The sequence below is a fragment of the Mauremys mutica genome, chromosome 13, assembly GCF_020497125.1.
Source record: "Mauremys mutica isolate MM-2020 ecotype Southern chromosome 13, ASM2049712v1, whole genome shotgun sequence".
Classification (NCBI taxonomy): Eukaryota; Metazoa; Chordata; order Testudines; family Geoemydidae; genus Mauremys; species Mauremys mutica.
The window spans coordinates 2,955,493-2,976,574 of NC_059084.1; positions in this window are offsets into that span (position 1 = coordinate 2,955,493).

Consider the following 21,082-nt stretch of genomic DNA (forward strand, 5'->3'; position numbering starts at 1 on the left):
TACTTCAGAGACTCAGGGCTTGAATGTACTCCCCAGATCCAAAAGCCCTCAAACTTTGGGCTGGATTCAGATCTGAGCTTCTCAGATGCTCCTCTCTATAATGGGCCAAAGCAACGCCCAGGATTCAAACAGCGCCCCCCGCCCGCACTTTGGGGAAGCCTCCTACCAGGCAGGCTGAAAGAACAGTCCCGTCTCCTTGTGACATCACACCCCATCTGTCTCTCCAGCAAGGACCTGTGACATCACCGGCCTGACAAGTTCAAGGTTGCAAGTCCCCTTAGGATGAGCCAAGGTCATATCCTGACTGCATCCCTTTCAGGGCTGGGACTGGAACCTTCTGGTTATGCTGTGGCCTCCCCTGCCCCCCTCCATGCGTGGAAGGATCCCTGTGCTTTCAAGCCCTGCGTCCCTTATTTATTTATGTGTGTGTGTGTGTGATTTCCTTCCTTGAAGGCACGTTAGCAGAATAGGCAATTACTCACGCCCTAGTTGTGCCGGGATGCCTGCCTGCCTGCCTGCCCAGAGTCCTGTGCTTTCTCTCTCTCTCCGGCTGTGGTGTAATAAGTGAGGTAATTAAGTGTAAAAGCCAGGGAGGGGGAAGAGGGAAGAATAGTAACTCCACTCTTTTCAGAGGCAGGGGAGTGAGATAATGTATGTTAATAACCTGCAATCAGTCCTGCTGAGCTGTGCAAATACTGCTGACTGCTCTGTAACCCACCCCCTAAAGAAAGAGAAAGAGGGAGGCAGAGAGAGCCGAGAAGAAGGAAACGGATCCTTTCTTCTGAAATACCACTGGGCGAGCTCTCCATTGGCGGCGTTCTGGGCAGCTGTATGGAAATAATTTCCCTCTCGCTCTACTTGAATCTGATTCTTTCCTGTGTCTCATCTGGGGGGCAGGGGGAAGTGGGGTGTCCCTGTAGGGTTACAGGGAATCCTGCCAGCATGGGCAGGCGCTGGGCTTTGCAGGCGACGTGTGGAGGGAAAAGCCCCACAGGTGCTGGGCTGAAGGTGTGCACTGAAAAGAGAGGATCTTTGCTCTGGGAACGGCTGCCTGGGTGCCCCGAATGTCCGGGAGCAGCACGCGTGGGTGTGCCAGGAACGCCAGGACTTTGCATGTCTCCAGCTGGAAAGAAAAGAGCTCACGGGTCTCATCTGGGTGGACCCGGGTGACTGAGGGGAGCTGCTGACCACTTCCACCAACCCCAGCAAGTCCACCCTGTTACAAGCCTCCCCACACCACACACAGAGGAAATGGGGCGTTCATTTCTGCTGAGTTGGTGCCAGGGCCCAGGGCTTTGGGTGCTCTCAGAAAGGACCAGCGCTGCCTTTACCTGAAGACAAAATGACCCCACTCATGGGGCTGAAGCCCCTCCCTTCATCGCTGCCATGGCCAGGGAAGAGGTGGAGACATGGGAGCGGAAGAGTGCAGACAAGGAGGGAGAGCGATGGGCAGGGTGGGCCCAGGTACTGCAAGAGTAATGGGAGGATACTGAGCAAAGCCCACGGAGGCTGTCAGGGGAGATGGCCCAGCAGGGAGGTTTTAGAAGAGCATCCCCCGGGAAATGGGTCATTCACAGTGTTTGAGTCCACAGGTGGCCAGTGTTTGTTACCTGTATTCCTCTAGTGTTTGAAGTTCCAGTCGGGGGAGGTGCCAGGTGCTGTACAGATACGCAGCAAGAGGTGGTCCTTGCCCCACAGAGCTTACACTAGGAAGGATGCTGCATTGTCAGGGCTGAACTAGATGACCCCGCTTTAATGTCTACAAGCCCAGGAAGTGCACGATATACCCTCTTCGGTGTTCATTTCGCACACTCCAGGGGCTGCAGGAACAAGCCTAAGGCCCAGACTTAGACAGTCGCACGCAGGATTTGCATGTGCAATTACTACTGTTGCTCATGCATTGGCAGTAACTGTGCCTGCAAATTGCACATGCACATTTTTTGTGGGCAATTGCAGTGATGGAAATCTGGGCCTAAGCTTTCCTGCCAGGCTTCATGAGACAGGAAACCACGGGCAGTTTGCTGCCCGTGCCACAATTTGCAGTGGGGCTTGCAGGGTGAATCCCAGAAACGCTCTCGGAGAGGCGCTCGCCAGGGGCTGCAGCCGCAGGCTAGGGGGTGAGAGCAGCTGAGTCTGTAGGCCAGAGCAGGGAGCTGAGGCCGTGTCTGTGTGACAGGGATGGGGGTGGGGGGGGGGGTGGTCAGCCAGCCAGCCAGCCCCAAAAGCAGGGCCCAGAGGGACGTAGTAGGAGCAGGGGAACCATCCCTTCCTATATGTGCAACAGCTGTGCGGAGACAACGGCCGCGAAAGGGGTCCCCCTTGCTACACACTCACCAGCCAACCCGTGGGCATCTCCTGGGCTCCGTCTCTTGAACATAACATGAGGGACAAGGCCACGAGCACGTCACTCAGCTGGATTTGCGGCTGCTTCCTCTGCGCGTGGAGGGCAGCATGGATACTCCAGACAGCCTGAGACCCCCCTCCTCCCATCCCCCCCACCCAAGAGGGAACAGGTCCTAGATCAGATGCAGCCCCCCGCCCCCACACAGGGTGCTCTCCACCTTTGGGGCTGGTTACACCTTGGCTTGGGATTCTGTGGGGCTACGATGCTTCTTGCCACCCTGCCTTGGGGCTGAGGCCAGCCGAACCCATCAGGATGGTTCTGAACTGGTGCGGGGGCTGGCGTCGTGCCACGCTGCCTGGACGCCTGGGGGCGCAGAGGGCTGAGAGGGAGCCCCAGATGCCACCCCCAGGGTGGCAGGAGGCTGTGTCACAGCGCCAGGGGTGGGGTGGGGCTCTCCCCCTTGGAGATGGCCTGAGGTCGTTATCTATATTTCATACACTGAGGGAGGAAACGCAGCTCCCCTGTGCCCCCGGCTCCCAGGGAATCCTGTGCCTCGCGCTGCCCTGCTGCAGAGCTGTGCCGGACCCCAGCTCATCCTGACTGTCCCTCTCCCCTCCTCCCGCTGCCCGGGCTGACAAATGGTTCCTCCCAGCCCGCCCTTTGTCCCCCTTATAAGCGTGAAATGAAACATGGTCGGGACGCGTTGCACGAGGCTGCTGCTAACACAACACCTGTCAGCGCTCAGCCGCACCAGGGAGGCCGGCCAGTTAATCACGACCGAGCCGGGATTCGTAGCCAGATGGGCACAGGGACAAGCAGACGGGCAGAGCCAAAGAAGGTGGGAGATGCAAAGGGTGCGATAAATCTAGGCAGGGGACACAAGCGGGCTTGATAGATGGGCATTGCAGGGGGTGCATTTGGGTCCCCTGCAGGACGGGTGTCTGGCAAAGGGACGGGAATGGGAGTCAGGTGCACAGTTCCCGATTCTCCCATCGTGTGACCCTGGGCCAGTTACTTCACCCACTGGGCCTCTGTTTCAGCTAAACCCAGTGCCACGGTGCTACTCCGGTGTGGGGCTGTGCTGCTCGCACCAGTGCCCTGGGCTCAGCCTCTCCTGCTTCCTGCTCTGCGGAGCCTGCAATGGCCTCTCCTGGTGGGAGACAGATGGTGCTTTCGGTGCTGAGGGTAACTGGGAAATCCAACATCATCCGGGGCATGGAGGTTGATGGAGAAATGCTGGTGGCACCAGAATCGGCTTCACTGGCACTTGCTGAGGGCCAGAGGCTTGGCAGCTGCTTTCACATCTGGGACTGGGAGGCACCATGCTTAGTGAGTATCCCGGGCTGCACCGCACTGGCCTATGCCCTAGTGCAATGAGCAGTGCCTTCCCCAGCTGGAGTGCACCCAGTGGCGTGGCACGGCCCGAGGCCAGAAGACAACATCCAAGGTGCGTTGCAAGACACAGCAAGGCCAAAACAAATGGGACGGACTTCCCAGCCCCGCCCTGCTGTGCAATACACAAAGCATCTGACTGGCCCGCCTGGGACAGGGTGAGGGGGTCCTGCGCCGTTCAACGCTGTGATGGGATGAGGTGCCCCATGCTGCCCCAGGCTGCAATGGGCTGGGGTGAAACTGGGCTCAGGACACGGCCCAAAGGGGCCCTGTGTGGGGTTCAGTCACAGAGATCCCCTTGGGACTGTCACCTGATGTGCTGAGACTACCTCGGAGCCCGTTTTCCCTGGCAGCTTGGGACTTCAGAACCCTGCCTTGTTGAGCCAGACACGCTAGCCTGCTGCAGACACAGACCCTGGGTCTGACCCACGCCCCCAAAGCTGAAAACGGCTTAGCAAGTGTTCCTGTCTCTAGCACCCACACCCAGCTCCCAATGGGATCTAAATCCCAAATAAATCTGATTTACTCTGTATAAAGCTTATACAGGGTAAACTCACACATTGTCCACCCTCTAGAACACTGATAGAGAGATGCACAACTGTTTGTCCCCCCACCCGGGTGTTAACACTTACTCTGGGTTAATTAATAAGCAAAAAATGACTTGATTAAGAATAAAAAGTAGGATTTAAGTGGTTACAAGTACTAACAGACAGAACAGAGTAAGTCACCCAGCAAAATAAAACAAAACACGCAAGTCCAAGCCTAATACATTAAGAAACTGAACACGGGTAAATCTCACCCGCAGAGAGGTTCCAATAAGCTTCTTTCACAGCCTAGACTCCTTCCTAGTCTGGGCCCAGTCCTGTCCCCTGGTGCAGCCCTTGTTAGCGCCAGCTCAGGTGGTAACTCGGGGATCTCTCATGACTGGCAGCCCCCTTTGTTCTGTTCCACCCCCTTATACAGCTTTGGCACAAGGAGGGAATCCTCTGTCTCTCTGGGTCCCCACCCCTCCTGCTAAATGGAAAAGCACCAGGTGTAAGACGGATTCCAGTAGCAGGTGACATGGCCACATGTCCTGTGAGACCCCCAAGCCTTCATTCTTCCTGGCCTGACTCACAGGAAGGCTTGCAAGGAAACAGCCATTTACAACCAATTGTCCTGGTTAATGGGAGCCATCAAGATTCCAAACCACCATTAATGGCCCACCCTTTGCATAATTACAATAGGCCCTCAGAGTTATATTTCAAGTGTCAGATGCAAGAGTGGTACATTTATACAAATAGGATGATCACACTCAGTAGATTATAAGCTTTGTAGTGATTCCTTACAAGAGACCTTTTGCATGAAGCATGTTCCAGTTACGTTATATTGACACTCATTAGCATGTTTTCATAAAATCATATGGAGTGCAACGACACAGGCCCAATGCCAGCACGATGGACATGTCTCCAGAGAGCAGGGGAAGGGAGAGAGCAGGAGCTGTGGAGTCATGCATCATCCTTGCAGTGCAGATCAGGGCTAGGCCAGAGGTGGAATGGGTTAAGTTGTCCTCCCCAGGCAGACATGCCAGTGCCCATATCCCAGCTAGCACCTGCCTGGCAGGTTCTGTTGGGGAGCCTAGGAGCAGGGCTGGAATCCCAGCTCAGCACTGAGGTGCACTGGCAGAGCTCGGTGGCATGAGAGCAGGGGCCGAGGAAGGCTGCTGGCAGAGGGCATGGGGTTGGTGCACACGGCAGGATTTAGGTGCCTCAGCAGAGCTGGGCAGAGGGCCCGGTTGATGGAGCTGGAGTGCAATGCAGGACGGAGGGCCACTGGCAGAGGAGCAGGGAGCCACAGGGCTGCCATAACCAGGGCAGTGCTGCTCAGGGTGGAGGTCTGCTGAAGAGTGGTGTGTGGGGAAGTTTGCACAGCAGCACCTGCCTGCACGATGCCTGGTATCCGACTCACTTTTCATGAATGCTTCAATTCGCTGAAAGAGGGGACAGCATCCATCCCCTCCTCCGCTGCCTGCGGCTGGCACGTTAATCAGCCCATCTTTGTGTGGCATTTCCCTCTCTTGGGCACACCTGGCCCTGCACCAGCCTTCCCTGCCTCACTCAGGCTCCTGGTAGCCTTGATTTAAGAGCTGTTACCAGCCCCCAGCACTGCTCGGGATGGGGTCTCCCCTTTACATCTCACCAGCTGGAGGGAAAACCTGGCTCTGTGGCTGAGCTGAAAAGAAACAGAGGTGCCTTTAAATGAGAGCAAACCACCCCCCTCTTTGTAGGGGCAGCTGGAGAGAGCTGCTCGCGGGACCCCTCCAGCGACAACCTACATAGCACGCAGAGGAAGTGCCAGCGAGCCAGACCAGCAGGCCAGCTAGCCCAGAGCCTTGGCTCTGACATTGGCCAGCACCTGCTGCTTCAGAGTGCAAGGACCCTTGCAGGAGGCAGCAATGGGAGAACCTTCCCTTCTAATGCCCGAGAGCTACAGGCTGGCTCATTCCCTGAAGCTGCCTTTCCCAAACTCCTGCTTATTTGGACTTTACGTTTAGAACTCTGGATGCTCTCGTTATCCAGGCAAATATCCAAGCTTTTTTTCAGTCCAGCTAAGCTCTTGGCCTTGATTAAATCTTGTGGCAGAGAGTTCCACATACTAATGGTGCACAGTATGAAAGAGCATTTCCTTTGCTCAGTTTTACACAACCATTTAAAGGTGCTGTAGGAATAACAGCACCCCTCTTTATGCCCCTCACTCCCCCCTGCTTTCCAATGCCTCTCACACCCCACAGATACCTCCAGTCCAGACTGGATGCTGCCTCTCTGGAGCACTTAGTGGTTAGAGCATGGGGGAAGGGGCAGACTTAGCTGTTGCTAAGGTTGGGCGTGGGAGTGCAGCAAGTCTTTTTGGTGAACACCTTGAAGAAGGAGTTTGAACTCCAAACCTGGCTCTGGATCACAATTTTGCAGATGGCTTCCATCTTTGTAAACCAAAAAAGCCAGTTCAGATCAGCCCCAAGCGAATGGGGGTGGGCGTGTATGTTAGTAAATCTGTCTCTGAACATGGCTTGCTCGCTTTGTCTGGCATCATGTCAATTACACATCCCTGCCAGGGACTCTGGGTACAATATGGTGGTCCCCGAAGCCCGGCTACACTTCTGGTTCCACTTAGACTAGGTTAACTGTGCTAACCCAGGCTGCAGCCTTGGTATGAAGCATGGTCACGGATCAGTCTACGCTGCAGGGTGCAACCACATAGTTAGATGCTGGTAACAGGGTTAGGGAGCCACTTCCCTGGCATGGCTATATCTACAGTGCAGCCACTGCCTCTGAGAGCAGCACGGAGCCTGTGGCCGTTCTTTCCCAGACAGCCATGAGGGCAGGCCCCAGCCTGCCCCGATGTGGGGACCCCCCTCACTGCACTAAACTATTGCTCCCCACTGCTCTCCCTCCGGGAGATAACCCCAAGCAGGTCTGCCGCGGCTCTAGCACCGTCTCAGGCAGGAATCTCTCTCAGATACGTTGCTCTTGGCAGCAAGTTGGATGCTTTGGTCTCTTTTCTAATTGAACCTGAATCCTGTCCTGCCTGTGGCTGGGGAGGGCTCCCTGCAGGGCTCAGCACTCAGAGCCTCTCGTCCCTGTGTCGCTCCAGCCCACCCCTCTGGAGCCGCTGGAGATCACGGGGTACAGACTGTCCAGCTGGGGTGCCGTTAGCCTCTGCTATCCACGCTGACACTCTGGACTCGCTCCTTCAGGGCCTGACATCATACTTGTCTGCAGGCAGGGCTGCCCCAATTGAACTAGAGGTGTGATGTTAAACCAGTGTCAAGGGCTGTGTGGATGCTCTGAGTTTGGTTTAAACTAGACTTATTTTGGTTTAGCTGAAGTGGATGAGGAAGAGGGTTAAGCCACACCGGAATCAGCTAGGCTGCAGAGAGGAAGGACGGGCCAGTGATGAGGGCCCTAACCTAGAAGAGGTGGGGTCAGTTCCCTTGTCTGCCAGACTCTCACAAAAGTAGTCAGGCTCCTAAATTCCACTGCTTTCAATTAACTGCCTCATTGCCTCAGTTTCCCATCGTACAATGGGGATAGCAGCACTGCCCTGCCTCATGGGGGTGCTGGGAGGCTAGAAATGGTTGTGAGGCCCTCAGGTGCTACAGCGCTGGGGCCAGAGAAGAGCATTTAGATAAATTAAACCAAAATAAGACCTGGTGCACAGAGCTTCAGGCCAGTGCAGACCATGCCTGGAGCTGGGGTCAGCAGCTACAGCACATTGGCTCTTCTGGAGCTCCAGCCACCCACTCTGACCCTCGTTTTTCCCTTGTGAACATTTCCTTCCTGTCTCCCCATGGAGGGATGCGGATGATTCTTGCTGTCCATCAGGCTCTTGGCTCCAGCCTGCCCCAGCTTGGTTCTGCTCTGGAGAGCACTTTCCATGCCAAAAACCTTTCAAAACCAAACGGGGCCCAGGCAAGGGCTCGCTCAGAACTGACTCATCCAAGGAGCCTGACAGACGCCCTCTGTGCCAAGCCAGCCTCGCTCCTGCACCTCTCGGGGCTCTGTCTCTTGGCGGCTGCCGGCACCTTCTCCGCCAAGTCATGACAAAGAGGAGGTGGCCTGACTTGCGATCTATCCACACGCCACAGCCACAGGCCTAAAATCAGACTCAGGATTGTCATTTCGTCAATACAGGAAATGTTCCTGCCTTCCAAATCCACTGGGGGCTGCACATTACACGGAGACGTCTAATAAGATTCATTACGCCGAGCCCTTGGACAGGGCCGGGTCTTTGCACCTGAGAATCCCGCAGCCCCTGGCTGTGGTGGGCCAAGGGTGTCAGCCCCGGTCTACACAAGTGGGAACTTAGCCGCAGATTGATTCAGTGACTAGCTCCAGGCTGTGCGGTGAGTTGGGGGCAAAGCTCCGGCTCCCAGTCCCTTGTTCGAACCATTTGCTTAGGCTGCTGCCCAGAGTCCTTGCTGTGCAAAAGGCTCATTTGGCAGGGGAATCATGGGCACTGCCAGAGAGGGCCCTCTGGGCATTTGCATGGTGCCATTTTGGCTACCAGGAGTAGCAGTGCAGTGAGGGCTCATGGACTAGCAGGTGAGTGGGATTTAAGGGTCAGCAGTGAAGAGGGATATGTGGCATAGTGGGGTCCCAGCAGATGGCAGTATAATGGGGTACAGTGGGGAGCTGCATAGTGGAGTTTTGATAGGGAACAGTATAGTGGGATCCCACCAGGGGGCAGTAGAGTGGGGACCCAGCAGGGGGCAGTATAGTGGGGTCCCAGCAGGGGGCAGTAGAGCAGAGTCCCAGCAAATGGCAGTGTAGTGGGGACCCAGTAGGGGGCAGTAGAGTGGGGTCCCAGCGATTGCAGTGTAGTGGGGTTCCAGCGAATGGCAGTGTAGTGGGGACCCAGCAGGGGGCAGTGTAGTGGGGTCCCAGCGAATGGCAGTGTAGTGGGGACCCAGCAGGGGGCAGTAGAGTGGGGTCCCAGCGATTGCAGTGTAGCGGGGTCCCAGCAGGGGGCAGTGTAGTGGGGTCCCAGCGAATGGCAGTCTAGCGGGGTCCCAGCAGGGGGCAGTAGAGTGGGGTCCCAGCGATTGCAGTGTAGTGGGGTCCCAGCAGGGGACAGTAGAGCAGGGTCCCAGCGAATGGCAGAGTAGCGGGGTCCCAGCAGGGGGCAGTGTAATGGGGTCCCAGCGAATGGCAGTGTAGCGGGGTCCCAGCAGGGGGCAGTAGAGTGGGGTCCCAGCGATTGCAGTGTAGTGGGGTCCCAGCAGGGGGCAGTAGAGCAGGGTCCCAGCGAATGGCAGTGTAGTGGGGTCCCAGCAGGGGGCAGTGTAGCAGGGTCCCAGCAGGGGGCAGTAGAGCAGGGTCCCAGCGAATGGCAGTGTAGTGGGGACCCAGCAGGGGGCAGTGTAGTGGGGTCCCAGCGAATGGCAGTGTAGTGGGGACCCAGCAGGGGGCAGTGTAGTGGGGTCCCAGCGAATGGCAGTGTAGCGGGGTCCCAGCAGGGGGCAGTAGAGTGGGGTCCCAGCGATTGCAGTGTAGTGGGGTCCCAGCAGGGGGCAGTAGAGCAGGGTCCCAGCAAATGGCAGTGTAGTGGGGTCCCAGCAGGGGGCAGTGTAGCGGGGTCCCAGCAGGGGGCAGTAGAGTGGGGTCCCAGTGATTGCAGTGTAGTGGGGTCCCAGCAGGGGGCAGTAGAGCAGGGTCCCAGCGAATGGCAGTGTAGCGGGGTCCCAGCAGGGGGCAGTGTAGTGGGGTCCCAGCAAATGGCAGTATAGCGGGGTCCCAGCAGGGGGCAGTAGAGTGGGGTCCCAGCGATTGCAGTGTAGCGGGGTCCCAGCAGGGGGCAGTGTAGTTGGGTCCCAGCGAATGGCAGTGTAGTGGGGTCCCAGCAGGGGGCAGTAGAGTGGGGTCCCAGCGATTGCAGTGTAGCGGGGTCCCAGCAGGGGGCAGTAGAGTGGGGTCCCAGCGATTGCAGTGTAGTGGGGTCCCAGCAGGGGGCAGTAGAGCAGGGTCCCAGCGAATGGCAGTTTAGTGGGGTCCCAGCAGGGGGCAGTGTAGCGGGGTCCCAGCGAATGGCAGTGTAGTGGGGACCCAGCAGGGGGCGCTAGCCTGCCTGTGGGTAGAAGTGCAGAATTCCATTTTCAGCACCTTCCTGGGCTGTTTTCCGTTGCGCTCCCTCCCTCCCAGTTCCCCCTTTCAGCCTCGCCAGGCAATGAGCCTGGCCAGCCCCAGCCCAGGGCCCATGCGGCGGCCGCCAGCGCTGGCTGGAGTGAAACTCTTTCAATGACGCTGCAAAGACGCACCCGTATTGTTGGCCCTTTTGACAAACAGCGAGTCAAGGATCAAATTAACTTTTGCTCACTTCATTATCCCCTCCCCCGGCTCCCCCTGCAGCCGGATCCCACACTCCTGGTTATTGGGCAATTAATCTTAGCACCTTACAAGCCAACTGGCTATTGTGCGCCCGTGAATGGGGGGCGCGTGGGGCGCAAGCGCGGGCGGGCCCGGCTGCGGGTCTGGTCCGTGCGATAAGGAGCAGGACAAAGTCCCTGAACTGCAAAGCAAACGCCTTCCCCTTTGTGCAGAGCTCAGAGAGACGGGCCCACCCCCTTCCCTCTCTGTCCATCTGTTTGCACAGGACAATCCCCCGGAGTGCGGGGGGAGGGGGGGCCAGGAGAGTGCCTGATCTATGGCGTTTGAATGGAGTCTCCAGATGAAAGCTTCATGACTGAGGGCTATGGAGCCCGTCGCTAGAACGGGCGGATCTCAGCGTCCCCCAGCTGTGGGGTGCTGGGATCGGGGGGTGGGGGGGACCTTGGCAGCTCCATCCCATCCCTAGGTAGGAATGATGGGAAAGCTCTGATTGCCTGGCCCTGGCCTCCCAGGTTTCCAAAGCAGCACCCTGGGTTTAGCTAAGCAACTGCCACTGAAACCGCAGGCAACCCCCACTCCGGCTCCACCGGCTACCTGCAGGGCTGAGGGGTCACTGCCAGAGCTGCCTGTGTTATTCTCAGTGGGTTGGGGGAGCCACCGATTGCCTCCTCTCCACTCCCTTCCTGCAAGCACAGCTCCAGCTAAGGGCGTGGGGCTCATCCTTCCAAGCCAGCAGCAGCCTGCAGGCCCATGGCACCACGGTCCGTGTAGGAGAGTCCTACAGAGTGGAGGACCCCCCAGCAATATCCTACAGAGTGGGGGACCCCCTCAGCTCTGGGTCTGACCCCCCAAAGCCAGTTCTGCATATTGGCCTAACACGGGTTCGAGAGCACAGGCCTACCAGCCAGGAAAGTGGCTAAGTAAGCAGGTTGCCGCGGGATAGGCTCTGGGTTTAGATGATCTGAGGCAATGGAGAGGGAAAGAACCGAACTGAGACCCTCAGCTCAGTGACAGGGGAGGGGGCAGAGCACAGACCCTTCCATTCAGTATCCGGACAGCGGGTGCAGCGCCATGACCCACATCATCTATGAAAACGCCTGTGGCACCTTTTGCTGTGCAGGCTGCCAGACATCACCTTTCACCAGCATTTCCTGCAGCCCGCGGCTGGTTTTGCATGATCCCTCTTGGTTGCTGAGGCAGGGCGGGGAGGGGAAGCGGGAGGGAGATGGGCAGTGGAGGGGACAAATCTCCTCCCGTTCCCCGCATGAATCCCTGCCCAGGACTTAGCAGATGACCGGCCGCAGGTGGGGCCAGCAATGCAGCCCCCGGGGCAATCGATTTGGAGTTGCCCTGTAATAACTGTATGATGGTTGTGGGATGTTTGCTGTGTGGATTCGTTGCTTTAAAAGAAGGGAAAGATTGGCTCAAGATAAGGCATTTCACTGCAGACACTGGTCGGCTGTTTAAAGACGATGCCAGGCCAGGGCCAGGCCTGGGAAGACATGAGATCAGAAGAGCTTTCGCCGGGTTTAACAAGGGACTCTCTTTCAGAGGAGAGGGTAGGGGTTTGAGAGAGCCAGCGCCAGCCTGATACCCCAGGCCCACTGGGTGTCTGGAGAAGTCAGGCCTGAGAGATGCATACAGACCCTTTCTTGTTTTAAATCCTCTCTTTTGTGCTTTGCTTCTGTTGTCAAATAAACAAGACTGGTTTTAAAAGGCACATCCAGGCTGAGCAGAGGCTCCTGAAGGGAAGAACCGCAGGTGTCAAATTCAGCTGGACCAGTTGTGTAAGCATGGTTGAGACACACAGCCTGGGAGAGCCGTGTAATTCCACCGGGGCCAGGTGGAGGCATGGGGCCGAAGACCCGAGGGGGGCACATTTAGAGAGATCAGAAAAGGGACAGAGATGCAGCCAGCCCTCTAACAATGTACCAAGCGTCTCGCCTCCCATGGCCCAGCTATGGACACATAGGAATCATTTGCCAGGACCATGAGAGCTGCACCTGTGTGCAGCCCCCCAACACTTCGGGGCAGTCAGTGCCAGAGCTGAATGCTGTCATGTGAGCCCATCTTCCAAAGCAATGGGTGGCTTGGGCTTTGCCTAACATGGTCAGTTTGTAATTCCCAAACTGGCAGAGCGTGTGGGGTGGATCCAGGTCCCCAGCCCCGATCTCATTCCCCTGGGGTGCGGCTCAGATCAATGGTTTCCACTCTGGTCCATCTCAGTGTGGAGTCCCCCTGGGGTCAGGGCTGTGCCTCAGCCCAGAGGGGATCAGCTGGGTGCTGGAGGGCTGGGCTCTAGAGAGGGACAGCAGCAAGCGGCAGCAGGGAAGTGCCGTGGCGGCCTGGGATGTACAGCCACGTGCCGCCTGATTACAGCTGATGGGCAGAGAAAACGTGCAGCGCCACAAGCCCTGCTCCTGCCTTGCTGGGTGGAGAACTGCAGCAATCGCTACAGTGCCGAGTGGGGCAGAGCCAGGGGCGGCTCTACCTTTTTGGCCGCCCCAAGCAGTCATGCGCGGGAGGCGCCCCGGAGCCGCGGGAGCAGCGGACCTCCCGCGGGCATGACTGCGGAAGGTCCGCTGGTCGCTCGGCTGGACCTCCCGCAGCTGCGGACGGTTCGCAGGTCCGGCGGCTCCGCTTGAGCTGCCGCAGTCATGCCTGCGGGAGGTCCAGCCAAGCCGCGGGACCAGCGAACCGTCCGCAGTCATGCGTGCGGGAGGTCCACTGGAGCCGCCGGTCGAGCGTCCCCTCCGCAGTCATGCCTGCGGCAGGTCCGGTCGTCCCGGGGCTCCGGTGGACCTCCCGCAGGCATGACTGTGGCAGGTCCACCGGCCCAGCCTGCCGCCCCCCCGGGAAAGGGCCGCCCCACGCGCGTGCTTGCCGTGCTGGGGTCTGGAGCCGGCCCTGGGCAGAGCACCAGCCCTGCAGCACCAGCCCAGTGGCAGAGGGGGAAAACGTCTATTCAAGGCTAGACTCTGCTCTCTGGTCTGCCACGGAGAACCCAGAGTCACTTCATGAGATCAGAGGAGAGGAGGCTCTCGCCTCCCATAGGCGCAGTACAAACTGGGCCTTTCCTGTCCTTCCCTAGTCTCTGGTTCAGCACAAGAGTGAGGCCAGCCCCACACACACTCCTCACATGCATTGAGACGTTCCTGAATTCATGGATTGCGTGGGATCACGAACCACCCAGGTGGACGCTGCAGCGTCAGGTCTGAACTCGTGCGCATGTGGACTGCCTCGGAAGATCAGGTTCCCTAATTTTGTTCAGGACAGCAGGGCCCCATCTTGCAGCCGGATCTGTGATCAATAACTCTGCAACGTGGGCCTAGGAGAGAGCTAATGGAATTAGCAAGCTCTTGTGCAAACTCCCTGCGCCTCCCGAAATAGATCTGGCAGTACTGACGTCCCCACATTGCGCACTGGGTGTTGCTTGCTCAGTAGCTCAAATGTAACGCTGCTGTAAGGGTGAGCTGTGTGTGTGTCTCCCCTCGCCGTCCCCTCTGTTTGAAAGCAGGGCTGGCTGGTCGGTGGGAGCCCAGAGACAGCAGGTGAAGGGGGGTGGGGGCTCTGAGCGCTGGTTTGTTTGCAGCTGCGTTATGAAGTTCATAGTAACCTTGTACATGTCAGTAGTGGCTGGGGGGAGCTCACAGCATCTCCGTCTCCAGCTTCTCAGCAGGGATTGGAAAAGGAGCCTGGGGAGATCCCGGCTGTCAGCACCAGCAGGCGGTGCTGCAGGAGGTTCTGTGTACGTGGCTCTGCGTGGCAGCGAATATCACCGTGTGCCCTGGCATGTCAGTACACACGGGCTGTGTGCACTGCAGTGTGTCTCACATGGCGCATACACAGGCATGGGTATGTCTCACCTCATGTCAGTGCATGGATGTGGATGTGGGGGGGAGGGAGATCTGGGTGCGTCATTCCTTAGATTCTTGGTGTTTTGAGTAACTCCCCCCTGTCGATTGTAGGAGTGTGCTGAGCTGACGCGAATGTTTACAAGACTAGTGCTCAGACCACAGGACTGGGAGCCAGGAACCCTTGAGTTCTGGCCCTGACCATAATGCTCATTATTGCAGAATCTTGGGCAAGTCACTTAGGCCCACGTTTTAAACACACCCCTACACCCCCCCCCTTTGTATGCTCAAGCTGGGTCTGCTCAGAGGCAAATTCCTGATTGTAGGCATGCTTTGGGCATTCTCTGTGTGCAACTCTGAGCCGAGCTCCCATGCACACCCTCACTTCTCAGAGGGGCTTAACCAATCTGTCTCGCATCTGCTCTGAGACTCCCCTGCTGCATGGGGATGCTGGGAGGATTCTTTAGACCATTTCCCAAGATGAAAGGCAGGAGGCACTGACACAAGTCAGCATGATGTCAGTCTTCAATCCTAGGGGAGTTTTGTTTTGCTCTCACCACGCTTTTCCTATGCACAAAGAGCAGGTTACTTCTCTAACTGGGTTCTGGTCTACTGCACACCACCTCCTCAGGGGATGGGGTGGCCCTGCACAATCCCTGCCTCAGTTTCCCTCCCTTCAGGGCACCTCAATAACCCCCCCATAGCCTTTTCTCATTTATTATCCCAAACCAGCCCAAATAAAGTCCATATATTCATGCTTCCCTGCTCTTCATCAAGCCCCTCGCAGGCTTGCCTGCCACGCCTTTCCCTGTTTTGGCAGGCTGCCTCCAGTCCTACCAAGCTAGGCTCTTTTCTCTCCTGCTGTCTCAGGAGCCTTCTACTCACTGCTAAAATCTCTACCTCCCCAGGAGAGCTCACGACCCTTATCCACCCCAGCGACCAAACTGAGCCACAGCACCCTCTTCATCATATATGACCATCTTCATTCTTCTACACCTGGGGAGGGGAGGTGGCTATATCACAGGCAGGGCTGAGACTCATTTCCTTTTAAAGGGCCAGCGATCCCGCAACAGCCTCATTTTCAGTCTGGATGATACTTACTTAAGATGAAGGAAGCCAACATGCAAAGAAAGACTAAATGTAAAGTCTCCGAGGGAGAGAGATGCAGTGATTCACTCGTACAGTCTGCATCTGGTCTGAACATCAAATGGCAGCTGCTTAGCAGCACAGGGCCAAGGGCGGGGGATGGATCTAGGGAAACTGAAAGCCAAGGTGCCGCACACAGAGAACAGAATGATACGATCTCCGTTCAGTGACATGGCTACACAGAGCGGTCAGGGGTTTGTACAACGCCCAGGATCATGGGGTCCTGGTCCGGGACTAAGGCTCCCAGGTGCTACGGTGACACAAATCACAATAACAACTAGCCTTGGGGCAGGGGGCTGACGGGCAAGATGAGAAAGCTCAGGACTGGATCTCGTTCTAAAAGCTCCGCTTTAGCTCCGACACCAGCTCTGGGCTGGATGCCGGGATCCATGGGGGAGGGTCTCTGGCCTGGGCTATGCCATAGCCCAGATTAGGCCATCCTAATGGCCCCTTCTGGCTGAATCAGCTTCATAATCAGCGGGGAGATGGGGAGCCCCCGCGGCTGGAATGTGGCTTGCAAGGAGGTGACATTTCCAGCACATTGGGCTGACAGCTGGGCGGTGGGAAGCATCCCTGGCCCCTCGCTGGAATGGCAGCCCCTCTTGGAAGTCCATCAGCAGCGGGGATTCCGGAGGCTTTCAAGGAGGCAGGTTGAGGGAAGGGAGCCCTGGGAAGTAGCAGGAGGGAAGATAAAGTTTGACAGAAAGCCAGAGGCCATGGGGCTGGGGTGGGAAGCGTCTCTCAGCCTGCAAGAGGAATTAAGGGGGATTTCCAGCTAATGCTTCTCCTCCAAGCACTTTGAGCTCTGCAAGGAGAGCGCTAAGAGGAACCTGGTATATTGATTGGCGCAGGGGGCGGGGGTGAGGCAGGAAGAGGGAGGGGGAGGGGGCAGGTGGCCCAGAGGCTTATGGGAACCTTCTTGTTGGAGGGAGACTCTTTGCTCAAAGCCCTGGCCAGCTTTGGGGCCAGGTTCCATTTCCCCGGCGATTCAGCTCGGAGGCAGCACGTTTAATTGGCGATGTCACGTTGCAGGGGTTAGAAACATCTCGGCAGGGAAGTGAAGTGAAGTGATGGCCTCATGTCTCAAGCTCTGTCTGTGGTGCGGACCTGTCCCCCCATCACACCGGTATCTGGGCGCCTGGCTGACCAGTCAACACATTCCCCCTGCAATGGATACCCGAGCCCCACCCCAGCACACTCTGTCCGGTCACTAACACAGGGCGCTTTCTCTAGCACCTCCCGCTCAGTGGATCTGGCGGTGCTTTGCAAAGGCCACTGTGCGATTTGAGCCTCAGGAGAGAGGTCGGTCTCATCGCCCCCATTGTGCAGATGGGGAAACTGAGGTGCAAAGCGGGGAAGAGACTTGCCCAAGGTGACCCTGCCAGTCAGTAACAGAGTGGGGAATAGAATCCAGGTCTCCTGACTTGTGGCCTCGTCTCCAGCACAAGGCCACCCAGCCTCCCTGATTAGCTAATGGACGAGACGAAGGACTGGCTGAGTGGTTGCTGCGAACAGCTTCTCCGGCAGACCGAGCCTGTAGCTGGCCACGAACATGCTGCAGTCCTGCTGAGCTGACCCACTCTTCGCCCTTGTTCAGTGGATTCAGTGCTTGCTGGGGCGTTTGCGGCAGCCCCGGTGAGTGGCCCAGCTCAGGGCGGAGAGAGGTGACACCGCCCCTCGGTGCACCCAGCCCCTTGCGGCCTTGCACCCCCTCTGGACAGAGCTGCTGGGGCTCGGGGTGGGGTGGGAGGGGGGATGGGCCAGCGCCTCAGTCCTTCAATGTACTTCAGGCAAAACGCCCACTGAGTGGGGCTGTGATGCAGCGGGGACTGTATATGCTCTGCTGCTGTTGGGCACTGGAGCAAGCTGCAGTCTCCTTACCTTGCCAGCCAGGTGCCAGCCCTGGGAGCAGCCCCCTCCCCTGCTTCCTGCCCCTCAGGGCATGAGGGGTCTGGCTGTATCCCCCCCACACTTCCTGCCCCTCAGGGCATGGGGGTCTGGCTGTATCCCCCACTCACTTCCTGTCTCTCAGGGCATGGGGGTCTGGCTGTATCCCCCCCACACTTCCTGCCCCTCAGGGCATGGGGGTCTGGCTGTATCCCCCCCACACTTCCTGCCCCTCAGGGCATGGGGGTCTGGCTGTATCCCCCCCCACTTCCTGCCCCTCAGGGCATGGGGGTCTGGCTGTATCCCCCCCACACTTCCTGCCCCTCAGGGCATGGGGGGTCTGGCTGTATCCCCCCGTTGCTCCCTGTCCCTCAGGGCATGAGGGGTCTGGCTGTATCCCCCCGTTGCTCCCTGCCCTTTGGCATGAGGGGTCGGCAGATTCCCCCCACTCCCTGGGGAGAGGTGACGGGGTTGGGGGGAAGGGGCTGACGTTTCACATGGGCACCGGGATAATGAGCCATGGGGCGGCTGCGTGCAGGGCAGGGGCTGCTGAGGAGAAGGCTCTGTGCCAGCGATGGGCAGGCTGGCTGCATGGAGAGGTGCAGAGGGGGCAGCCTTGCGTGACAAGGAACGGGAAGGTGAGGGATTGGGGATGAGGCCTGTGGGGTTGGCTGGAGCGAAGCCAGGGAGCCTTTAGGAACTGGAGGGTGAGTTTGCAGAGGATGCTGCAGCCATGATCTCCCTCCTCCTTCCTCCTGGTCTGCAGAGCCAGCAGCCCCCGTGCCCTGCCAGCAGAGAGTGCCCTGGGCTCTGCGAGGTGTTCCGGAGGGAGCAGCCTGCCTGAAATTAGCCCCTCGCTCTGCCCCCTTCCCACAGGCAGCATGGGAACAGCTGGAGCCCCCCCACGCCGCCTGTATCCTGTGTCTTTAAGGTAAAACAACAGACTGTCAGCTCCCAGCAGCTCATCTCCTGGAGGAGAAACAGATTGTGAGACAAAGAGCCAGGGACAAAGGCTGAACTGCCTGACGCCCCCTGGGGAAGGGTGTGTGTGAAAGTGGAGGGGTGTGAACGAGTGTGTTGTGTGTGTGTGTCTGGGAGGGGTTGGTGGTGTGTGTGTGGGTTGTGAGGATTCTTTCTCTCCATGTGGAAGATTGAATCTATATCAAGCCACAGGATTTAGCGGCCCCAGACAGGGAAGCCCAGGCAAGCCGCCAGGGACTGCATTGGGCTCTCGGCTGTTATGTGGCATGGTGGCGCTGCCCATCTGGGAGTGAGAGGGGCTTGCCCCTGCGAGTGGGTAGCACCAGGCCCACAGGAGGGATTGCAGCCGAGGGCCCTGGCAAAGAGCTGCAGGAGGGGTTCCGGCTGCCTTGTTCCCATTACACCAGTGAGATCATTGAGGTCTAGGAGTGGCCTGGACTGTGTCACCTGGGACGAGCTGGAGCCGGGCGTGCGTGTGTGCCTCCCTGCTAACGCCCTGGATGATTGTGCTAAGGCCCAGCCGTTCTGCCTCCCGCTGCTTCACCGAGATTCTCCTAATGCCCCTGTGAACTTGGACCCTTCCCCCCCAATTCATAGCGGAGGAAACTGAGGCACATGAAGGTAAGTGACTTGCCCAAGGTCCCCTTGCGAGTCTGTGGCAGAGCTGGCTCCTGTCCCATTGCCTGAGTCTGATTCACCAGCCTGCACAGCAGCTCTGAGGGAGGGGTCCCTGGCAGCGCTGGCACCTGCCGGCACTAGCTCCAGGCACGGGCAGGGCTAGGAAGCCATCAGCTCGGCCGGCCCGCACTGCTGCTCACTCACCGATAGAGCCCAGCAGTGTGGGCACCCGGGGCAGGTTACCCCAGAACAGGGGCAGCAATGGACACACACGCTCAGCGAGGCTTTAGCAATAGAAACCATCCCAGGGCTGCTTGTGTGTGTGGACAGGGCCCAAGCGACCGGACCGGCAAAGCCCACGGGAGTTTCCTTTCCTTTTCTATCCCAAACTCGTCATCTCTCCAGGAGTCCTCCCCACGGCCTGAGTCTGCACCCAAGTCAGTCAGCAGAGGAGTAACCTGCACCTACCAGCCCCCCCTTGGTGCTGGCATTGCGGATCGCTGCAGGTGCCAGGGGCCGGGACAGGAATGGGCCAAGATACCTTTTGTGAAGGCACCTTTAGCAGGCACTGCTTGGCCCGGAGATTTCAGGCTGCTTGTGAGACACCAAGGCCTTGGCAGGGCACTGCCATGAGGAAACGTGCAGCGGTGGAGTCCTGGCTGGCGCTGCTTGGGCACTGCCACGCAGGGGCTGGCACTGCAGAGACTGGACAGTGGAAGTGCTTTGCCTGCAGTTGCAGTAACTGTCTTGGCATGGCTGCCCCCGGGGTCCCGGGTCTCTGTGTGCTGGACAGAGACCCTGCCCTCCTCTGCCTGCCGACCCGTATCCTCTGACTGGACACCCTGTAAATAGCTGACTCGGTGCCCTGACGCACAGCGGCCAGAGTCAGAGCTGGTCCCACACCCGACAGGCACAGAGGGCGGCAGAAGACTCCAGTATGGAGTTGGGGACACTGGTCCCTCGCAGGGGTCGGCACTGGGCCTACAAGCTTCCCTCCTGCATGTACAGGACCTGAGCTCCGTCTCCAGCCCCCGGAGAGTTCTGGGCAGTGAACTCCCTGCTTGTCCCAGCCTGGCACGGACCCGCTCCAACCCCCGCCCCCTGAGGACGCTCGGTGTAAAGATCCCGGTGGGTGGCGGACTGGCTCACATCTCCTGGCTGCTCAGCATTGATTCTGCCCCTGCTTCCTACAATCCTGTGTCAGCCTTTTCCATCCAAATCCAGAGCCGCAGCTGCCTCCTGGCCCATGGAACCCTGCCCCTGCGGGCCACATCCAGCCAGGTCCCCCCTTCTCTCCCTGAGGTGGTCCCCAGCCGTCCTTCCCTTCTGCCTGACACCCCCCAGGGGCACATGCCGTGTGCCTGTGCTGCCGAGGAGCAGTTGGAATGCCAGGTGTCCCAGCACTGGCACGGCGCACTCGCTGCCCCCAGCCTGCACAGCGTGCGAGCACCAGCCTGTTGTGCCGCAGGGTGACAGCCGATCCTGGCACCTCGCTTGGCAAAGGGGCAAAGCCCGGGCAGAGCTTCCTTCTACTGCTGCGCACGTCCTGGCTAACGGCATCTCTGCCCCAAGGGCAGTTCCTCTGTGTAGCATGTGGGTGGGTGGGGCTGGGCACGGCCGGGGGTCCCTGCACATATGGAGTTTAGAGCAAACGTACAGGGGTGTGTGAGTGTGTGTAGCAAAGGGTGGGAGCCTAGGATGTGGCTGGGGACCTGGGTTTCTAGCCTTATCTCTGCCTGTATCCGGGTGGTCACCCCGCTCCTGCCTGAAGGGCAGCAGCGCGGAAAGCTGGGCTGATTGGGGGAAAGCAGCCACAGCTGTGGTCAGCTCAGTCAGGGCCCAGCTGGGCCCTATAAGAGGGCTGGGGCCAGAAAAGAGGAGACAGTCTCTCTAGCTTCTCAGAGAGAGAAGGTGCTTGGCCTACCTGTGCTTAGACTGATCCAGAACCCCTTGTTCTGTGCTCCTTGTGCCACCCAGGTACCTCTCAAGCACACAGG